The sequence below is a fragment of the Camelus bactrianus genome, chromosome 20 (assembly GCF_048773025.1).
Source record: "Camelus bactrianus isolate YW-2024 breed Bactrian camel chromosome 20, ASM4877302v1, whole genome shotgun sequence".
Taxonomy (NCBI): Eukaryota; Metazoa; Chordata; class Mammalia; order Artiodactyla; family Camelidae; genus Camelus; species Camelus bactrianus.
Genome location: NC_133558.1, coordinates 14,317,346 through 14,340,930, shown reverse-complemented (window position 1 = coordinate 14,340,930; position 23,585 = coordinate 14,317,346). Strand labels below are relative to the sequence as shown.

Here is a 23,585-nt window from a genome sequence, read left to right as displayed (position 1 = left end):
GCCCTCTTGAGACACCCTTCCCCCATCCCCCCAGCTCCTCATAGAACAGGCACTTGAGAGAAATGCCCGCCTGGCTTTTGCCTATTAGAAATAAACAAATAAAACAATCTGCGCGAGTTCGTTAAAGAACAAAAGAGAAGGCAATGGGGGAAAGGAGGCACAACTTGGCCAAACTTCGCCACTGGACTGCTCCTCTGTTTTCCGAAGGGCGGGGAGCCGTGCGAGTTCAGGGGGAGAGAGGTAAACAAGAAAACAATCCCCACTCACCTTCTTCCCCACTTCATCGCACTTTTAAGAGACGTTTCCCTCGTTGCGGTCCGCGAGGCGCTCGGACACTTGGTGTGGCCTGACAGCGGAGAAAGTCGTCGCAGCAAAGTTGCGAGAGGGAGATACCCGGGCGTCCGGGGGAGTGGGGAGGAGAGAGTTTATCAGAGTTCCCCCTTTTGTTCCAAGTCCCGGAGCAGACAAAGAGGCGGCGAGCGGCGGCAGGTTTCTCCCTCTCACCCCTTCTTCCTCTCTCCCTCCCCTCCCTCCCCGCCCCCTCCCTCTCCCCGCATCTCCCGCCCGGCTCGGGAACCTCCGAGGCGAACCGGGGCTGCTCAGTCCCCAGCTCATCGCAACTCTGCCCCGACCCTCTCCTCCCACTACCTTGCTCGAAACTTTTCCCGGGAGGTGCCTATCCTGGTCTCCTCCACACCCGCCACTCTTTTACTGCCGCCCCCCTTCCCGACGCAAGTCTACGGGGGCGAGAGGGGGCGGAATCTCCAAAATCATTGTTTCCGGGAGATGCACCTCTTTGTTTGCACTTTCCGTGCCAATCAATGTGAGCAATCCACTTTGGCATCGAGTTTCTGTCAGTTCCTCATCCCAAGAGACAAAATGCGAAGGGTAAGGGGTCAACCCCAGAAGATAAAGGCGCTTACACAATCAGAGGTGGGGCGCACCCTAGGCTCTGCATCCTGGTTTCTCCGCTTGGCTCACCCCTTCCAACCAAAACACCAAAACAACTCAAAGGGCCTTCAAGAAGTGTTAGAAAACTCTCCCCTCTCCCGGCCACCCCCCACCCACCCATTTGTCCCTTGGGAGCGCCCTGTAATCCGCAAGACAAAGCCCAGCTCAGGGTCCCGCCAGGATCTCCACCCTTCGGGGCTACCTGTTGCTGCAGGCGCTGCGCAATTCGGTCTAGGGGCTCCAAGGGCGGATTCCCACCTCTAGCATCGCGCCCACCTCTCAGACCCCAAACTTCCCCTAACCTCAAACCGCGATGGCAAGGAGGCTTCTGGGTGACCGCGCTAGCTCTGACCCTGGAGTCAAGCGCTCCTCACCCGTTCCCTTCCCTACACCACTGCCTTGTCCTCGCTCCAAACATCTGATTCGGGGACCCCGACCGCCTCCCCATCCTCTACCCCCTGGAGAGGCAGAGCATCCTGTCTTTCGGTCTCCTCCCCCACTGCCTTGCCCCGAGCAAAATTGGTGTCTTGGACCAGGAACCGCTCAGGACCCTCCCCCAGGTCCTTTACCAGTCGTTCCCGACCTCCACAACTGGGGACCTCCAACCTCGTCTCGCCCATCCCTGGACCCTCATCCTAACTGCGAATCACAGCATTGGCTCTCTGAGTGACTCAGAGCAGCGCTAATTTTCCATCTAGGTTTCACTAGAATTGAAGAGGAGGAAAGCCGAGAGGTGGGGGAAATGGGAGAGAATGCGGACCCGCAATGGGAAGCAGTTTCTAGGGCAAAGGAAAAGACCCCAAACATTCCAAAGTAAACATCCACCCTCCAGGAGGTATCCGGCCCATTGCGCACCTTTACCTCCACCCTTTCTCCTTCCCCTTCCCAGACTTGGGATTTGGGTGTTGGTGAAGTTTGGGGGTAAAGGGATGAGGCAGAAGGAGACTTGGGAACTTGGGACCAGTGTCGGGGCTGGGTTAGAGGTGGGAGATGCCTAAGGGAGGAGGCGGGGGAAGGAGCGAAGAGCCCCTGCTGAGTCCGGAACGTCGCGGCTGGCTGTCCCTGTACTCGCCCGGCGACTCCTCGCCAGGTCTCTCCCCCGGAGCAGAACAAAGACGCCGCGAGGAGCGCTTCTGTCCTCGCCTCCCAGCTCCCGCACCCCGCCCTCTGCTTCGCCTGCACGAGCCCACGCCGCTCTCGGAAACTTTGCAACCAACTTCCCTCAGAGTTACCGCGCGCGGCGCAGCGAACAGAAGAAGCAACGGAGACAATCTTTATCTCGGGGCCAGAGATGCCGGACGAGAAGCACCACTCCACGCGCCGCGGGTCCCAGCCCGCGCGCAGGGCGACCCACGGTGCAAGGGCGAGAGTAGCCCATGCCCGGCTCCCTTAAGAGAAGGAGACGCGTTTCTTTAATAGTTTGGATGTGTGCACTGCTGGGTGGTGGGGTCGAGGGAAGAGGTGGCAAAGAGAAGCGGGAAGAGGGCAGGCGGAGGGCGGCTGCCCCGACTGCTGCGTGAGGCGAGCGCGAGGGCGCGGGAGCGAGCGCGAGTGTGCGCCGCGCCCGTCGGGCCGGGTTCCTGCGCGCCCCGTCCCGCCCTCCGAGTTCAGCGAGCAGCCGCCACGCCGCAGATTCAGGACCGCGGGCCCGCCCGCCCGGCCTCCTGGCGCCTCGGCCTGCTCACCTGGCCCATCACCGACACCTGCGCCGCCTCTTTCCGGAGCCTCGGGTCTCTCGGGCGGCTACTCGCCTACTGGAAGCTCGGAAGCCTCGTCTTAGGTTAGGGATCCTGAACGCACCACAGCCAACCACAAAGAAAACAGCCCCCACCCACTCCTGTCTGGCACATTTTCCTCTTTGTTTAATTATGATGACTTCCAGAATTCTCCTTTTAGGAGAAGACTACCCTCCCCGCTGACAAACCCTTACTTTCCGCTGTCCTCAGGGATCTGCTTGGAAAATAATGAAAAGTCAGGACTTCGAGAGAGTTCTATTCTGCTGTCTCGCGGAAATACTCGAGTTATGGAATAAATGAACAGAGACTTGCTAACTTCTACATAATACCCAATACTCCACTTACTGTTATCGTGGCCTGATTGAATCTATTCAAATATTACCAAACCTTTTGAAAATACCTTCTGCTTGTTCCTCTTTTCTCAAGGAAAGAGGAGGACGGCCAAGTGCCAGGTGAACAGTCAGTGTGGCTTCAGGAAGGCCTTCTCCCTGCTGTATGAAACACTGTATGTTTGAGGTCTCTCTCTTTCCCAACCTGATTGGGAACAAGTGGTTACCTTCCCAGAATCTTGATCCTTGATTGGTCAGAACTCTCCCCTCGTCTCCCCTCCTAGGTTGCTCGGTGTATGACCTACACACTGTTACTGTTTAAAAGGATCCCATCTTTTCTCAGATGCCACCATATTATTACTTTTTAAAAATTGATTAATATCTAGGCTCAAAGATGAGCAAATGGGCTTAGAAACCGAAATTTCCACTCTGTACTGGTAATATGGGAGTCCCACTTAGGGCTCCACCCCTGTCATTCCAACTCGCAGCCTAACAGCAGCTTACAGCAAGTCTCTCTCCTCTTTGCCTCTCTGCTCAAGGGCTTCCTTGAACAGAAGACCCCACTTTGCCAGAGCAGGGATGCCGGCCAGAAGTGCCAGGCAGATAATGCCCCTCAGAGCAGCCTTCCAGCAATGAAGGATGAAGGTCAGTTTAAAATTACCCCAGCTTCCCACCTGGAGGTAGGACTTTATGTACTAAGTTGAATTCTACAGTCTCCCACTGTCCCCAACTTTGAGCCTCAGTTTCCCCCAGCAGTAATGTTGGCTACCATCCTTACCTGTCTCCCTCTACTTCTAGTGCTTTCTACCATTGTATCCCAAACAGAGCACAGTACTAGCCCTCAAATCTCAGGGTCAGCTTCTAGGGGAACTCAACCTAAGATACCTCTCAGATATATGTGCTTTTAAAGGGAGGAATCCATTCTATTCAGAGAACGAAGCTAAAAAATCAGATTTTCTCTGGAAAAGAGGTTGTTTCAGCCATGAAAAGTGTTTAAGATCTCTAGTTTATTTTCTAGGTAATAGTTTAAAATTAGATATATTACTGAATAAAGTTTAGAAGTAGCGATACATAAAATCATATCTCATGTGTGAAATTTATGTACATAGAGTCATAAAGAAGTTACTTAAGTCTAATGCCAAAAGACAGCAATACAACAGGAAATTCTATTAGAATCTCCTTTTTAAAAAAAAAATGACTTAAAAGTAACAGAGGGCTTTGACTGGGCCAGGGATGAGAGTGAAAGAGGCTAATAAACACGTTCCCTACTGTGTCTGTGTCAGTCATATTCCCCGTGACAGATCCGACAGTGTTTTTCAGCAAACTTCTCTCAGCATAAATTGGCCAACTCTTGCAACAGTTTTAATGAAATTATATATTATATTTTATTCCCCTCTTAACCGTCATCATGAATAAGTCCTCAAGTAGCCACATAATTATAAGCCTCAGTGCCGTCCCTAGCTCCTAGAACTTTACTTCTTGGGTTGCTTTCACTGATTTTTTTTCATTTCATCTTGTGATTGTCCTCAGTGCTATTCACCAAGTTTTTGTTGTTCCCCTGCTAGGCACATACTGGGAATGAAATTCCCCACTCCCCTTGAATCAGATGTGGCCATGTGATTTGTTCTGGCCAATGAAATGTGAGCAGAAATAATATGTGTCTTTTCCTGGTGGAAGCTTTAAGAGCCAGTATGTGATTTCATGTGCCTGCCTTTCCATCTGCTACAGTGCTGGATAAGGTGGCTGAGTGAGCCTGGGCACCAGAGTAAGCCCCCCAGCCAACCTCAGTGGTCATTTTGTGTTAGCAAAAAAGTAACGCTTTCTGGTCATAAGCCGCTGAGATTTTTGGGTCGTTTGTCATCACAGCATAACCTGGCTGACTCTTATTTGTTCAGATACTCTCAGTCATTTATCTTTGCAAAGTTATTCTTTTGGTTTCCTTATGGGTTTAGATCTTGGAAAGTTTATATAGTAGCTCCCATGAACTTCCCATAATATTTTCCAGCTGGACTTCAAGTTTAATGGTACTGTGCTGGGTAAATTGTTTTCTTTATGAAAGATTAGTTTATCTTCTTGTTAAAAAAAAAAAAAAAGAGCCCACCAACAAATTACTAAGAAGAGGGTAGAACTTTGTGGAGTCATATATCTGCATCTGCCCCCAGAAAAAGTTAACTCTCCCGTCTTTGTCACTGGCTTACCAACTTTCAGAACTTCTTTAGCCAACGCTGTAATAAGCGCAATGAGTCTTTATCATACTACATTTTGAACTATATTTCTTTGGACAAGTCACTTTGTTAAGAATAATGAACAGCCATCTTTTCCCTTTCCCAGAAGATACCTGGAAAATTGAAGTGCCATTTTACTTCTAAGCCCCAAGGATTGTTGGTTTTGTACTCGCTGTTGCTACTGTTATTGTTTCTAGTTATTTCCATTTCCTAAGGTAAAATCCCAAGCTCCCTAGCTTCCAATATAAGGTCCTCCAGATAAAGCCTCTTCACCCTTTCAATCTGTATTTCCTATCAATGACTCACACCGCACGCCCTGATAACACTAAATTGCTGGTAGCAATGCCATCTCAGCCTTACGTGCTTTTACTCATGCTGTTCTCACTAAAAACATTTCCCCCATCTTTTTCCTATTTCTTTCCTTACTCACCTTTCAGATCCTTCTACGCCATCGTCTCCTGTAGGACGTCCTTCCAGAACCCCCAAGGGGACTGCGCTCCTTCTTCATTAATCCCATTGAATATCTCTGTCCTTTCAGGAGGTAGCGGAATTTTTTATTAAGAAAGTGATCTTTAGAATCATCAGCTTGGTGTGTATCACCTTGCTTTGCCGCTCACCAGCTGTGTGACTGTGAGCAAGTCACCTCACCTTTTGACCTCGGTGACCACGTGTAAAATAACATAACACTCCCTGCTTCATGAGATTGCACGGACAAAATTTCATCACAAATGTAAAGTGCTAAGCATATAAACCTGACAGCAATAAAAAGAGCTGTCATTTATTGGGTGTTTATTATCACTAGTAGATGTAAATAAAGTTAAAGTAGTACAAGAGCAGATGGTAAATTTCATTTTGATTCTCAGCTTTTCTTCCCAGATAGAAAGGTCTGGAACTTCAGTAAATGCTCTTCCTTAAGGATGATGGGCACTGAAAACAAAAGCTACCCAAACTCACAAGAGACAGTTGTGCTACAGGAGTTACACCGGAAACTAGATTTCCCACTCAACAGTGCTTCAGTCTTTACATCAATATATATAGGCCAGCGTAGCCCACTGGAAGTTTCAGAAGGAGCAAGGAGTCTAACGTATTGTCCATGTATTGGACTAAAGAGTATTGCATCCACACTACAGCGGAGTTTGAGAAACTCTTTCTGCTCTATGTACTGTATGTGACTGAATACTCTAATGGTGATTCTCTATTTTCCCAATAAGAAGATTGTTTTAAAAGTTTCTTGGCCAATTTGAATACACACACTTTTAGATCATATATCTGCCTATTTAATGTGGTTCTATTTTTTAGTCACATTAATAAATTTAGAAATAACAATTCAGAAGCATTTCTCTTTTTTGCCACTCACAGTTCATGAAACAATTTTATTTTCTCTTCTCACACATCTTTGTCATCCCCCTAGCCACTGTAATTGATTTATCTCCTTTTATCAGAACCCACTATCTTTATTTCTATTTAAATTGTTGAAAACACAGCTCTTCTCGGACTGATAATGATACAGAAATTGGAAATTTTACCCCAACCCACAAAGAGTCAATCATAAACGTTAAAAAAAGATTCCTCTTTCCTATTGATGTATAGTTGTGCTAGCCACAATACTCGCCTTACCTTTAGAAGATTTGTTTTACAAAGATGGCAAAACTTGGTGATTGTGAGATCATATCCCTAGGAACAAATTTTTAAAAACAAGTAAGTCTTAAAGGCTGTGGAAATGTTCCAGATTAAAGGAAACTAAAGAACATGATAGTTAAAAATAATACCTGACTCCTGACTGTATCTTGTATTAGAGGGGAAAATATGCTATAAATTGTATTATTAGGTACACTGACAAAGCTTGAATATAGATGGTAGATTAAGTGAAAAATATTGTATCAATATAAATTTATGAAGTTAATAATTGTACTGTTAACAGGTAAGAGAATATCCCTACTCTTGGGAAAAACACTGAGTTACTTAGGGGGAAAGAGCCACAATGTATGTAACTTACTTGCAAATGGTTCAGAAAAAATTGTATGTGTATGTATATATGTACACAGATATATACAGAAAGCAAGCGAAAGAGAGGAAACTAATGGTAAAGCAAGTGGAGTAAAATATTAATAGCAGGGGAATCTGGGTAAAGGTGTTCTTTATACTGTTTTTATTTTTGCAATCTTCTGTAAATTCCAAATGATTTCCAAATAAAATTTTTGTAAAAGAATAAATAAATAAATACGTCTTGATAAAATTTTTTCTCCTCCTATATTTCAAGTTTGTTAGGGGACCTCTGTAAGCATTCGAAACCAGCTTGAGCCGCAAAGGTTGAAGGCAATGTGGCATCACCAAGTATAATGTGTTTGAAATAAAATAGTTGAGAAATTGACAGAGTATATCATAAGGACTTTTGTGTAAGGCTGACTCCTCTTCTGAAGGATAATTTGGGGACTACGTCTTCCCTTACGTTTGGAAACGTACTAGTACAAATCTGTCTTGTCACACGTTCCACAAGCAGCGTTCTTCCACTTTAGTGCAGGACAGAGCCTTGACAAACTCCACTCTCCATCTGTCCAACACAATCCATCAGCGTCTGCTTGCATTTCATAAAGCATTACGACTCTGTAGTTTCTGTCTTCCCATCTGAACCACAGATCATTTCCATGTCATTATTCTAGAAGATTCTAAAACAGCATGGCATCTTTTAAAAACAGATTTAAACATTTCCCTCTGTTGAGGTTTCTTTCTTTCTCTCTCCAGCAACTTTGCACATTCTGCTGTTGCTCACCCAGTTCCTAACATCTAACCATCCCTGCATTTGTGCTGTAATAACGTCTGTCTCCCAATGGAATCGTTTCCATCCAATACAGAGCTTTCTCTGAAACCTTCTTCATGGATTAGATAGATGGGTGTCATCTTTGTTAGGAAAATGTACATCACAACTTCTGATTACAACTCATTTTGCGGGATGATTACTCACTCTGTCTAAAGCAGTCCTTCAGGCTAACGTAACTATGCAACCGTAGTATCTTTAACTTCAGGGGAAAAAAACCTGATGCTCTTCCATGTGAAAAGGTATAATTTGGGGTTTTAATTCCTGATTCTCTGTTTCATGACATTTACCCCTTATATCCAACTTAGAGAAAAATCTTTGACCAAAGCCAGTACAATTTAATGGAAATGGTCTTACCTGTTTTCTTCCAATTTTTGCAATATTTTGTGCTCCCGAATTCATGTAACTTTGCTCTTGCTTTGTATTTCCTGTGGAAATACTTATTTGAGATGATAACAGCCTTAAACAAGAAGAGAACTGATGAATATTTTGCTTTGTGTAAAAGGTATTATTAAACTTTCTCCTCTAGGCTAAAAAAAAACCTGTCAAGGTCATCCTAGTCATAGAAGTTTCTCAGAAAGACACTTTTTATTATAGCTTTGACTTACTCAGTCCAGGAAGCCTATCACTAATAGATACAATTAAAAACACAAGGCATAAACAAGGTAGTTTTTCCCCCAGACACCTGCCTTCTCTCCCTTGCTTTCTACTTTATTACCCTGTGTATCAGTAGTAACACTGATTACGCTTTCTCGACCATGATTTGGAACAGACCATCTTTTAACTTTGCATGGGTTATCACCTGCCATAGAATAGCAGGCTTTATGCATTCAGTTTAGATATTCCTTTGCCATTTCAGTTTATCTTAGTTCATAAGAGATTTCCTTCAGTTTGGTAGTATTTTCTTCTCTCATTATTTACTTAGTTTGCTTTCTATTTGCTGGCAAGTTTAGCCCTCATAACAAGGCCTAGAGACAGATCCCTTAATCCAGAGCACAGTCAGGAGCTCAGAGAACAGGCCTCCCATCCTACAAAAGGAACCACTTGGTCCCCATAACAGCTGGGATACTGTTGGCCTAGTAATTGGCTGCCAGTGGCGTCCGCAGAACAGACCCTCATCTTTAAGGAACTGTGCTAGAGCCATCATCCTATTTAAACTAGGGCAAAGAGGCGACCATTTGTCTTCTCCTTGGAGAGCCAGCGGTTTCTCCCTGTAATAAATGACTTCATTCTGCAGTCGGAGTTACAGAGGTTAAATTTGCAGCTAAGTGCAATCCTTTACTCGTTACAGCACCTTCCAGAGAATTCTCTCCTTTATTAGCAAAAATATCACTTGGAGTCAGCATAAAGGTGCGGATGTGCTCATAGAAAATTACTAAGAATAAAGGTGAGAGTCTGATGCCAAAAAAAATAATAATAATAATAATAAATGATTACACCAAAAGTATTTCCATGTTGTTTCCCTTAAATTTAAAATAAAGTAATAAGATGTTTAACAAGGGATTTTGGTGTCTCCATGCCCAGTTTCTTCTCAAAAATTAATCCTTGGTCTTTCCCTTTTATATTCCACCTGCCTACCCATGCTGTCCCTATCCACTGTGGCTTTGAGTGTTCACAACCCTTATCCCTGTACCTCCAGCCTAGATTATTCTTCCTTGACCCTCTAAATCCAACTGCTCACTGGAGGTTTTCACCCACAAGTCCCACAGATCCCTCACATTTAACATAACTCAAGCTAAATAATTTTACCAGTTTTTCTCAAAATCACAAACTCTCCCCCACAAACCTTCCTCTTATTAGCAGTACTACCATCTAAACAATTGTGATGCTTAATTTTGTGTCCACTTGACTTGGCCAAAGGTTGCCCAGAAAGCTGGTACACCATGTCTGGGTGTGTCTATTGGCGTGTTTCTGCAAGAGATTGGCATTTGAATGGATAGATTGTGTGAAGAAGATCACCCTCACCAATGTGAGCAGGTGTCATCTAATCCACTGAGGGCCTGAGTAGGGCAGAAAAGCACAGGAAGGGCAAATTTGCTCACTGCCAAGCTGGGCCGTCCATCTCTCCTGCTCTCAGACATCGGCGCTTCTTAGAACTTGGATTTGGACTGGACTACAGAGCTGGCTTTCTTGGTTCTCTAGCTTGTAGTCAGCAGATTGTGGGACTTCTCAGCTGACTCACGTGATTATAGAGGCCAATAAGTCCCATATATATGTCAAGGTTCTCCAGAGAAGCAGAACCAGTAGGATCAATAGGATATCTACATATCCTATTGGTGTATATACCCTACTGGTTCTGTTTCTCTGGAGAACCCTGACGTGTACACTGGCAAAAAGGCCTCTCCTCATACCTAAATGCCTAAACACTCGAAGAGAACAGTCTTTTATTTTCTTGTCATCTCCAATGTCCTTCTCTTCCTTTCCTATGGTTACTACTCAGTTCAGGCCCTCAACATCTTTCAACTGAATAACTGTAAGAGTCTCAGTCATGGACTGAATGTTTGTGTCTCCCCCAAATTCCCGTGTTGAAGAATTGGAAGAATGACAGAAAAGATGGGTAAGATATCAAGACAGTATTTCCCCTCCTATTACTTCAAAAGTAGGTGACCTTATTTTGTCCCTGTTGACTTTGATCTTGCTAGAATTATCTCATCACTCCAATCTGTCAAGATTTTGTTTTGGCAGTTAAATCTAATATAATGGATCCACCCATCACAAATCCTGTACCTTCAGCTAAGTCATTGATTTCATAAAGGGATTAATATGTCCTGGCGAGAGCCCTGAGAAAGAGCATTCAAATCTCCCTCTACTTTGATATCAATTCATTATCTTAATTACTTTCACATTTCACCTGCTTACTTATTCACCTAATTCAACTGCCATCCAATCCCTGATAACCTTTTTCTCTAAACCATATCTGCCTAAGCATAAAGTTGGTCACAAGAATGTCCCACCCATTATGTTGTGCTTTTAAGGTTATTGTTCCTTCTCCCACCTCCTCCCTTACTGTTTATGATATACACCAGAATTTAGTCTGCATGCCCTTAGGATTTGCTAAAGTTTACTATGAACATTTTAAGCATTTTAGATATACTTTGAAACTGCATTTGAGCTCAAACTGTCTGATATTTCCATGATTTTTACTACATGTGAAGTTGAGACTTTCAGAACACTGATTCTCAGTGACCTCGTGTAGAACGTGCCTTGGCGATAATGCCATTGGCCCTCAACTGAAGGATATCAAAGACCCAGAGACATTTTTGTGTCTATTGGAGCAATGTTGCCAAAGACATTTTCGCTATATCATTCCATGTTCTCTTTATGTGAATCATCTACAGGAGGAATGTTTGATAGGTTTTAGGTTCAGAAAAAGTGTTTCATTTATAGTTTGGCTTTAATCTTATGGATAAATCTTATAATTAGGCAGGTTCCCTCTTTGCTCTGTTCTTTAGGAATGTGAAGCCCACGTTGCCTCTCCTGTCTAGCACCTACTCAGGATGAGAAGGTAAATGTGTTTGTAAGTGAAATCTTACCCTTTGCTTTATTCATTTAGTTTTTCTACCCTTACTTTCCATCCCCCCCAAAAAATATTTCAAAAATTCAGGTTTATATTTTGCATTTATGTAAAATGTAGCTCACGAATCAGGGCACAAACAATTTTCTGTCTCTTTTTACAAAGGTGGGAATTGAATGCCCTGATAAGGTGATAACTTTAGGAAAAGCTTTAAGACTGATTAACCCAATAAGACTTAGCTTTTCGGACTATCTTTTTGCATTTGCCAGCTAGCTATCTATGATGACAAGTATGGTCTGGTTTAACATTCTTTTGAGCCAACATTTGTAATAAATTCTTTCCATACCCAGGGTCTGACTATAAAATGTCAAAACACTTGGATAGAAAGTAAAAATTTCCATGATCTTGGTGTTGGTCCTAGTGATTATCACTGAAAGCAAACATTAAAGTGATCAGTGGCTCTTCTCACTCTTGACAAAGAAGTTGTAGTGTCAGTCCTGTAAAATAAAAATCCAACTGTCTTCTAGCGAAAGGATGATAACTCAGTACCCAGGAGACACAAGTTCTAGTCCTGCTTAGTTACTAAGACTCTAGCAAGGCCTGGATTTCCATTTCCTGCATTTCCATTCCCTCAAATCTGTAAGACAAAGGTAATGGCCCCTGGGTTCTACAGATCAATTGAGATAATAGATATAAAAGCACTTTGAGAACTATAAAGTGCTATATGATTATTAGAGAATGGCTTTGAGTCAGAAAACAAATCATTATCATCGCTGCCTATTGATACTTTATATACAAAGCTTCTGACTTCTTTTAAGTCGAGTGGGTCACAGGAGATATATATAGATACACATATATACAGATATAGACACAGCCATGTGCAGGTTCATAAGTTTAAAAAAAAAAAGGGGGAAATGCAATGCCTTAGCATTTTAGCCACAGAAATGAGGAAGGGAGATGGTTTCCTAGAGAATCCCCAGATTGAACCAGCCAACTTCCACTTGTTTGGTGGAGTGGGGATGACTGCATCGCCACTGTGCTTTTTAAAACATAAATTTGTGTATTTATTGAATTATTTATTATTGTGGTAAAAAACATGCATAACATAAAATTTACCATTTTCACCATTTTTAAGTGTACAAAATTCAGCGGCCTTAGGTTCAATAACATTGTCGTGCAACCATTGCGATCCATTTCTAGAATTTTTCACCATCCCAGACAGAAACTCTGTACCTATTAAACACTGGCTCCCCATTCAGCTTCCACTTTGGGAGGCTCCGTCTGTTGGTCTTGGGCCCCCACGTGTCATCTTTCCCCATCATGTACAGGGTGAAACTTTCTTCTGTTTAGGCTTCTCATTTCCCCTTCCTTGAAAAGTTGCTGTTTGCCCAGGTCATAAGTTATTTTTCTCCTATGCTATTAATTATTTAATATTATAAATTAAAAAATGATTTTTGCTTGCTTTGATGTTTTGGACAAAAGTTGGAATGGAGCGTCAGAATTCAGTCCTGATCCTGGCCCATGTATATGCCCTGCCGGTAAACTAATGTCATGGTCTTGACTACAGCACCTCAGGTAAGCCCTGGACTTCTTCTCTCCATAGGGAGCCTTTGCTGTGTCCACTCTGAAGTACATGTGATCTGGGTCACATGGCGGACAAAGTGAAACACTATGGATAAATCAATACACACCCACTTGAAACACAAGTTCATTTATGAAGCTTAATACATTAAATAGGGACAAGTCAATTTCAGGCACAGTCTATTCCTCGAGAACCTGTATTACTAACTCTGCTGTAGCATGTGCTGCCAGAAGAGAGGTACCTGTTAAATGTTTGTTGAAACAAATTCAGAATAAAATTCTTCCTTTGGACAGATTCCACAGTAATATCGACATGTATAAGAAAGCTGAGAGCTATGTTAGAAAAATGAGGAAGGAAAAGTGTTTGCTATGAGCTTATTATATGACAGGTAATTGTGCTGTCTTACTGTTTATGATTTCATTGAATCCCTACATTAACCCAGAAAGCAGCATTATCAATTATGCCCACTTCTTGGAGAGGCTAAGAATTTGCCTGAGCTCAAAGAGCAGTACCAAGGGACAAAACCAGAATTCATACCCAGATATAGCTCACTTGAGTTCCCATCCATTTTTCATTTCTATACTGAGATCTAAAACCATGTGAAAGTATAAACCCACAGTATGCTATTCAGTCTCCTTCTTTCCTGTAAAATGGCTGGTTGAACTTTGAGCTCTTGACTGCAATCTGTGTGATGAAAGACATAGGAAAGTTAGAGGAATGGATGGTGGATTAGAAAATTCGAACATGATCTGAGATACACTCATATATCCTACTGGGTCTCTATTCTCAGGTTTGACATATTTCAACTACCCCATTCTAGGCAAAAATACCATTTATTAACTTTTAATATTCTTCTATATCCCATGTGGGAATTTTTCAAGATTTACTTCAATATGGCTTATAAACAACTCACTGATTCTAGGGTAAAACAATCCCTGAGTCCCTGGAATTTACAACAGAAGATTAGTAACAGGACTTCCAGGAACCCAATCTGTTCCAGAGTAATAACATTGTCATAATTTAGATACACCAGCTTCAAAAAGAGGCTGGTAATAAAAAATAATATTAGCACATAAAGTATGGTATAGAATATGAGGCATAAAGAATGTTGAGAAATAGGTGAGTTTTAAGTTTCAAAACATGTTTTAGAAAACCATTATTCAAAAATTACATTAATTGAATAAACAGAAGATTGCATGAAGTGCTTATTGTCACTATTACATCAATTAAAGATGTCTGGACTTGCCTGAAAGTAGAAAATATAACACTGAACATAAAACCCTAGAAACATGTGGCTGTAAAGATGGTGGCAATATTTTTGCTCACAGAGTCTCACACTGAAAGTCAGAAGTAATCAGTATGCTTGTGGTTTCCTAGAAGACAAAAAAATCTACATGCAATTTTTAAAAATGATGACTGTATTTATAAAGAAATCCATATGAATGTGTAGTTAGCATGTGTCAAATACACCCTATCTTTGGTTGTATTTTCATCTACAGAAATCAAAGAGAAAGACTCAGCTACAGCCCTTTTTGAAAAGATCTATCATTGGGCCCTGCTTACTTTGGCTATATATTTTCTTCACAAATATTTCTTCTATCTTGCATATTTGGAATTCCTCCTTCTCAGAGGTGAAATACCTTGTTTCATCAAAATTCTGGATTTTAAACACGTTCTTTTTTTCCATTCATTATAACCCATACCTCTGCGTTTGCATGGCATGGGTTGGACCACCAGCATTGTAGCCTTGCATGGCTCAGGGGATCACACAGTGACCACGCACAGGGTACCCTAAAAAATCACGGTGCTACAACGACAATCTGTTCATCAAAGAGATGGTCTCAAAAATTCAACGTATGGCAGAGTGGGAGACTGAGCAGATGTGCCTCTCCCTCTCCCATCACCATTACCAACAAATAGAAATACCACACGTACGCACACACACATGAATAAAAGGGAAGCACCAAAGTGCCAGAGAGAAGGAAAGAACTTCAAACATAGTAGTAAAAGCAACACTTAAGGAACCAGAGACTCAGAAGAGCAACAGACACCAAATGTAGCCCTAATCCATGGGGCTTTTTTTTTGTGCTACAAGGGAAGATGTGATCTTTGCCCCACAAGACTGTAGCCTATGCGATCCCTGCATATGGCTTCCTATACTTGAAGGAGGAGCCAGAAAAACTCCATCTCCCACTAAGGGACACAGCAGAGAAATTTTTCACCAGATTACAGATCTGGTGCATAAAAAAGTCTTGTGAGAAATCAAAATGCCAAGACTGTGCCGTATATGGATAAAGAATCCACATTTCTATTACCTGTTGCTTTAGTCATTTGGGGTTGGTGGGAGGGCTGTTTATTTCTCAACACTTCCAGCCTGTTGTTTCAGGAAAAAAAAAAAAAAAAAAAGCAATACTGGCAGCTGGACGTCAGCCAAAAAGTAATGAAAGTTCCCAAGGAGATGAGTGGGCCGCTGACACTACACTGAGTTAAGGAGCAGACTGAAACACAGCTAAAGAGAGACATTATACGCTGGAAGAGAGACCGTCGGAATATCCTAGAATGAAGCAAGAAAATAGAGATAAAGTGTATGAAAGAGAAGTGAAAAGATTTAGAGGCTAGAATGAGAGGGACAATCATACATTAAATAATTTTCAGGAAGAAATCACAGGTGTACCTCATTTGATTGCACTTTATTGTGCTTTGTGCAGATATTGCATTTTTTTCCCCACAAATTGAAGGTTTGTGGCAACCCTGCATTGAGCATTTGCTCATTTTCTATCTCTGTGTCCCATTTTGGCAATTCTTGCAATATTTCACACATTCCACCAGCAACAAGACTGTGACTTGCTGAAGGCTCAGATGATGATTAGCATTTTTTAGCAATAAAACATTTAAAACTTAAGGTATGCACGTTGCACTTTTAGACCTAATGCTGTTGCACATTAATAGACTACAGTATAGTGTAAACATAACTTTTAGATGTAGTGGGAAACCAAAAATTTCATGGGACTTACTTTATTACGATGTTTGCTTTATTGTGGTCTGGAACTTCACCTGCAGGATCTTTAAGGGATGGCTGTACAGGGAGAAAATGGAAGAGACAATTTATTTATATATATTTTACATATATATAAATATATATATTATATAAAATTTATATAATTTATATATAATTTTTATATATATACACATACATATATATACAATAAATAATATATACTATGTATACACATAAATTATATATTTATAAATTCATAAATATATTATATATAATTATGTATATATAAATACATGCTTATAAGCTTCTCAGAATTAAGACATGAATCAATAGATTGAAAAATCAAGTCCCCAGGATAAATCAAAATATGTCCAGACACAACATAGCAAAAGCTGGAAAAACCAAAGAAGAAGTAAAATGGCACCCAGAGAGAATGACAGAAATACATATACATGTACACAAACCTGAATAACAGTAAGAGGCATAGCAAACATCTCAGAGAAACATAGGTTAAAAGATGATATAATAATATTAGCAAACTGCTCAGGGGAAATAACAGACTCCTATACTCAGCTGAACTATCATTCAAGAAAAAGGGCAACATAAAGCTATTGTGAATCTACAAAGGCCCTCACAATTGGCCATTCAACTTGTAGTGAGAAAGAAATATGACTTGAGGGAAGGATCAGTACTCAAATAGTAAGAGTAGGCTCGGCGTGAGAAATGTAAATGAGCAGACTCTCAGGAACCTGTGCTGTTCAAAGTAAGGGCAGCACGTCTACATCTCATTTCAAAACTTAACTCTAAAGCTAGGGTAATCTAACAGCATGGAACTCACGTAAAGACAGACAACCAGATCCTCGGCACAAAATAAAAAAGTCCAGAGAAAGACTCACACTTATACAGTCATTTAATTTTTGGCCAAGACATCAAAACAATTAAATAGGAAGAGAGACGTCTCTATCACAAATGGTGCCGGAACAGTTGGATTATCTCTATGAAAAAAAAAATGAACATAAATTATTGCAATGGAAGACAAAGACATTACAGAGATATTGACCTAGAAAGATCTTGAATACACCAAGAGTAGTCAAGAGAGAAGAAAGGATGTTTGTACGAATCTGTATGTGTCTTATGTTTAATCATGAGAAAATATTAGAAACTACTTTATGCCAATGAATTTGAAAATATAAAATTGAAAATTATTTACAAACATAAAATGTCAAAATTGATTCAAGAAGAGAAAATCTGAACTTACTTGTAATCATTTAAAAAATTAAATCAGTAAGCACAAATCTACCCACAGAAAAGGCATCAGAGCCAAATGATTTTATAGTGATTTTTCACTAAGTTAAAAAAAAAAAGATGAGGCACACCAGAAACTAACACAACATTGTAAATCGACAATACTTCAATTTAAAAAAATAGAAAATAAAAAAGATAAGCTTTAATTTCATAAACTGTTCCAGAATTGGAAAAAGTGAGCAGGTCCCCCACTTCATTTTATGGAACTAATACTGCCTTAATACCAAAATCGACAAAGGACAGTATAAAAAAGGAAAACTGTAGTTTAATCTTATTTATAAACATAGACCCTCCCCAAACCCTGATGAAATATTAGAAAACTTTATTTACCACTGTATTTTTAAAAATAATACCTCATGAACAGGCATAGTGCACCCCAAGGATACATGAGTCATTTAGCATTAGAAGAATCTTTTGAAGTTACTTAACAAAATAACAAGTTAAAGGGTAATAATTATCAGATCTTCTTAATGATTTGAGAAAAACAATTACTAAAATTCTAGATCCCTTCATGATAAAACAAACAACTTAGCACATTAGGAGTGGATCAGCCCTTCCTGCATATAATAAGGGATATCTTTAAAAAATTATAGCTAACATCAAGCATAATGGTGAACTGTCAGAAGCTTTTTTTTTTAATCAGAAAAAAAGGTGAGATGCTGAGTTCTCAGTTTCTTTTCAGAATTCTACTGGAAATCCTACATCAAACAATGAAAAAAGAAAGATAAAGCAGAGGGCATGGAATTTGATCTTGGCATCTACAATGGTTAATACAAGAGAATGAATGGCTTTAGGGGAGGAAATGTCTTTGTTTAGGTTTCCTTGCTAAACTGCTAGTGAGGAGGTGAGGGCTTGGGCCAATAGGGGCAAAGGTAATGAAGAATACTCAGTGATTCTGTGTTTAAAATCCAGAATATCTGGGTATGAGAAAAGAGAGAGGAAGAGACAGTAATATTGCTAGAAGCCAAAGCCCATGTTTAGAAATGGTCAAAGGATTTGGGGGCCAGGTCTTCTGAACATTTCATAATGAAGATCATTGAACTTTCATGAATAAGTGTTTCTGCTCTGACAAGATATTTAATAGAGACTTCTACACTGTAGGGATGCTTCTGGATGTGATTTTTTTTTTTTTTTTGATGGAACTTAAAAAAAAAACACCAAGCATGAATTTCCTACCCAGCGCAACATGATGCTAAGAAAACATATCAACAGACAGTCACAAATCTTAAATAACTCAGCAGTAAAAGGTGCCCAGAACCAGAGAAGACAATGATAACCTAAGTGCCCGTGAGAAGTCACAAGAATTCGGTGCACTACATAGCAAGAGACAGAGAACAGGGGTTCTAGCAATTTTACGGATTTATTAAGGGTCTAGAAAATGATGGTGCTGTAAGTAGTAGAAGATTCTGGAAAACAACTGTAAAGGGAATATAAAAATCTTTGATTCCTACTGACTGTGAGGTTGATTACTTACATAGCCTGTTGCTAGGTGACAAGGACGCCATGAAAAGGAAAAGTTTCAAAGTGTGTTTAAAAGATTTCATTGGGCACACTAGAATCTATTTACAGAGAAAGTTTTTATTTTCCCTCATGCTTTTGAAATATTTCATCTGAGTGGAAAACTGTCTAGAGAATATGGAATACAAAAAAAGAAAAGTTCTTCTGGGACTTCTAATTTCTCAGTGACTAAATATTTTATGCTAGAATACCTGTTCAGTCAAACTAATGTCAAGGTATAATTTAGTTATCCTAAAAAATGAATCCCACAGTAAACATTTAGCTTGAACACAGAATAACCTAAGGATATTAATATGAATTACAAACAATTCTCATTATGGTCAGAAGGGACTATTACTCTTTTGCTGCTGTTTTTAGCATTCAAATCTCATAATTCTATAAAATTAGATTATAATGGTAGAAGCATCAGCTCTAGTCAAATCAACTTCGGCAATATAAATATCCTACAGTGACAGCAAGTCTTAAAATGAACTGCTATTTAAATTACTGCCAAAATACGAGGGACAGTCTAGTTCCATAAGATGTGTTCCTATTACTTGTGAAATCTGATCACTTATTAACATAACAAGCATGCACTTTTCTGTTTATACGTTGCTCAGCTTCTCTGCCAAGCTTGCATTTGTTTTAGCTTTTTGGTGGTTCTTTGCAACAAACAGTATTGCTACATCAATAAGTCCATTGCTTTTTATCATTTTTTTTACAGTATAAAATAGAATATTTAATGTGTTAGCCCAGACTTCTTGGTATGTTGTTGCAGCTCTACTCCAGAACATTCCTAATCCAGCTGGGAAATAATTTCTTACATTAAAGGCAGCTAATAGAAGTTGTCTCATTCCTTCTACCACAGGTAAACCACTAATGTCACAGTTTCTGTACTAACGCCCTTTCCAATAAAAACAGACGTTCCATGCAGCCAGGACTCACATATAATACATACCTTACGATGATCGGGGAAGTGACTTTTATATAAATGTCTTAAATGCGTTACTGTATTTTAGACAAGCAAGCAGCCAGTACTTTCGGGGTTTGTTTCCTCTCTCATCTCTTCTTTATTAAATCAACTGAGCATCACATTAAAGATTTCCTAGACCTCAATCACTAGTAAAAGAATGATAATCTTAATGTTGTAATATGCTTCTGACTCTACATCAGTGTTCATGGGTGGATGAAAAATACAAATATCAATTCAAATTGCAATAAATTAATCATTGCCACCAAAACCATATTTTCTTACCTTTTTTTTTTTAGAAATTAGAAGCTCTGGATTTGAGTCCTGTTTATTTATTTTATTTATTTTTTTAATTGAAGTATATAGTCCATTGGAAATGTGGTATCAATTTCTGGTGCATAATTTTTCAGTTATACATATACACACTTAGATTCGTCTTCATATTCTTTTTCATTATAGGTTACTACAAGATAGTGAGTTCAGTTCCCTGTGCTCTACAGTAGAAACTCGCTGTTTACCTACTTTTCTATACTTTGTATTGAAGATGTCATCTCCTCCTGACACTGACACTCTATTCATTGGTTCCTCCTCGACTACCTTACAGGATAGGCCGGCAATGGTATCTCCACCTGACCAACAGTTACACAGGAAATAGTGAAAAATGAGAGTCACTGTTGGACTTCCCACAAGAATGCATGGTAAGTTAAACTCCTGTGGGAAAACAAAACAAAATAAGGAATGTACCTGGAGGAACACAGAGTTGAACTGACTTCAGGCAAGGGCTTTGCCTCTTGGTTATTTCCAAATCCTATTCCCCTCCACTTTGGCTTGGATGCCCTCAGGTTGACACGGCAGTTTCAACTCCTTATCTCAGCCCAGTAATCATGGTGTCATACAATCCACTGCATGTCTGCCTTCCTCCCCAGCGGAGCAGGCAAACAACGGCATTTCTCCCGGAACTGGGACAGACAACCCTTTCAAAATAAATGGATGAATCATGCCTACTTCATATCCTGAACAAATCTAGGTCCACTTCCAACAGGCGACTAACAATAACCAGAAAATACATGCAGAACTAGCTCTATCATGATCTCTCCTGTTAACGCTTTCGATCTCAGAAGACAAGTTAAATTCCATGCCAATGAAATAGATACAATTAAAACACATACACACTTCAATCTCTAGCTCTGTGGGCTTTGTCTACTAAGAACTCTTAGAAGACTTCAGAAAATCACAAAAATAGTAAGACTAATTTCTTTTTTTTTTTTTTTGACTCAATGTCTATTAATTTTTTGTGTGTGTGGGAGAAGGTAATTAGGTTTACTTATTTATTTATTTGTTTAGAGGAGGTACTGGGAATTGAACCCAGGACCTTATGGATGCTAAGCAAGCACCCTACCACTTGAGCTATACCCTCCCCCTTTTAATTCTTTTTCTTAAGATTTAAGCTCGTTCACCTTACTTGAATAGAAGGAAATACTGAAAAAGAAACCACATCTTTGATTTTCCAATGGTTATTCCTTTTCTCAGTTTGGGGATTCATTTAATAAAAACTAAAACTGATGTAAAAGGAGGAAGAACAAGGAATAGCAATACAATTACTATGATTGTATCTTAAATCTATCCCTTGAGTTTCCTGACCAAAAAAAAAATCCATGAGGTGTATAACAGGGTGTGTTATGTAAGTCTCATTGTCTGATTGAAGGAATAAAAGGAAACATACTGATTCTTAAGAAGAGAATATTTTCCTGGTACTAAATTCCAAAGGCAAATTTTTACAGGTCCACCTTCAAAGAGATTTTGAGCTATATACAGAACAACAGCTTCAATAGTCATTGGATAGTATCTTAGAAACTTTTATAGGTGTCATTTTTAAAAAAACTTGATGAGAAACAACCCTTTTATAAAATAATACATGTATACTCGATTTATAAGGAAGGGCTTGATCTAAGGCAACAGGAATGGAGAGAAAAGAATGAATGGGAATTAGTGGTGACTTTTTGGAAGCCTCTGGGCCAGTGTTACTCAGAGTGTTGTCTCTGAACCAGCCTGCCAGTCTGCAAACCATCACCAGTACACAAGGAGATCAGTTCTGAAACTGAGAGTAAAGGTTTAAAACTACTTCAGCAATTTGACAGAATTATTTTATGAATGTTGACTCTGTGAATGTTTAATAATTCAAAATTTAAGCCTGTCCTTTTACTGTCTTTGATTTTTTTAAACTTTTATTTTTCTGGTAATTAATTATTACTGTGTTTTATAAAAACAAGATCCTGCAATGGCTTGAAAATGTAAACATCAAAACAAAACTGGTCCTTCACCACAGATAGAAATAACTACTCTACACTTCTGTTTCTCAAAACCACTTCAGTGGCTATATGCCATCCTCATGGATCTGCCATATCTGCACCCTAACTGTATCATGTATTCAATAATTTTCTTTAAAGAAAATTGCTTTTTTATTTAAATAAATTTATTTTTAAATGATACTATATCACCACCATAAGCACTGTCTTACACTGTAAAGAGAAAATAATTATAAAAGCAAATACTATGAAAACAAAAGAATGCTACTCAATTTAAAAATAATAAAATAATGATCTTCAAGTAGTAATGACAAAGTTAATTATTTTGCAAAAACATACACCTGAAAATAAGGAAAAGCCCCATTTTTTCATTCTTACCAATTGAAAATGAATATTCAGTTCAACATTTCTTAGTTCAGGATAAAGATGAACTGAACATCCAAAAGGCATTTAAAGGACTTCTCAGGAAAGGTGGGATACTAAGAACTAACTCCTACTGAAAATGATGTTAAGTGTTTGTTCAACAAATTTTATTTTTCCCAGTAGTCTTCTGAAGTGAACTCCCAAATCATCTGAATGGGCCAGGTTATTTGGTAAAACCCAGGACAGTGATTTTCAAAGGGTTGTTTTTTTTTTTTTTTCCCCTGAATCACAGCCATTTGGTTTGAGAAAATACTCATGAAAACCTTTTATTAAGTGGCTCCCCCATAATTTTGAACATGTTTTCATAAGTTCTTCAGAAAACATTTCTGAAGAAATTACAAGTTTTTCAGTAAGTACTGTTAGCAGAACAAATGTAAGTTTCAGAACTTGTCCCCAGGATCCTGTTTATCATGTCTTATGCATGGAAAACATAACAGCTTCTCAAAACACTGTGCTCTTACCATGGGCCAGATACTCTGCTAAGTGCTGCATGGATGATATAGACATAGTCTGTCATTTATATACTATATAATCTCATTTTATGTACATATATTATATATAATGAGGTTTTACATATTACATACACATATATGAAATGAGATTTTATATATAATAAATTATATAATATAAGATATATATGCATGATATGTCCAAAATCTCATTTAGTTCTCACTTAATGGAAACTCTGGGCTCAAAGAAATGTAGTGACCTCATTCATTCAACATTAACAAATATTTGTTGATGGTTTACTGGGTACTAAGCATTGAGATAACGGAGAGAAATAGAATAGACAGAGTCTGGTCATTTGTGTCCTAGTGATGGTTGGGGAAAGAAAGGGGAATAAACAGGATAATTGCTGATGGTGATCAGCTATGTAGAAAGTAAGTTACGCACCTGAGATGCGATGGGGGAGGGAGAGCAGCAGGGGTGGCTG

The 23,585-nt window shown here is 39.7% G+C and overlaps 1 protein-coding gene across 11 annotated transcripts in view; it reads right to left on the bottom strand.

Moving 5' to 3' along the window:
• Positions 1–17,758, bottom strand: part of LOC105084198 (uncharacterized) — a 987,172-nt gene extending 969,414 nt beyond the window's left edge. For 3 of the 11 annotated variants that reach the window (XM_074348164.1, XM_074348166.1, XM_074348167.1), the window contains exons 1-7: positions 17,047–17,111; positions 16,167–16,228; positions 8,414–8,516; positions 7,705–7,907; positions 6,859–6,915; positions 2,637–5,772; positions 268–346 (exon numbers count right to left, since the gene is read on the bottom strand). The gene's annotated coding sequence lies outside the window, so the exon portion shown is untranslated. Of the gene's footprint in view, positions 1–267; positions 347–648; positions 737–2,636; positions 5,773–6,858; positions 6,916–7,704; positions 7,908–8,413; positions 8,517–16,166; positions 16,229–17,046 lie in introns of those variants that run through there. The other 8 variants (XR_012500991.1, XR_012500992.1, XR_012500990.1 and 5 more) reach the window with 5 other exon arrangements.
• Between the last annotated feature and the right edge of the window lie 5,827 nt (positions 17,759–23,585).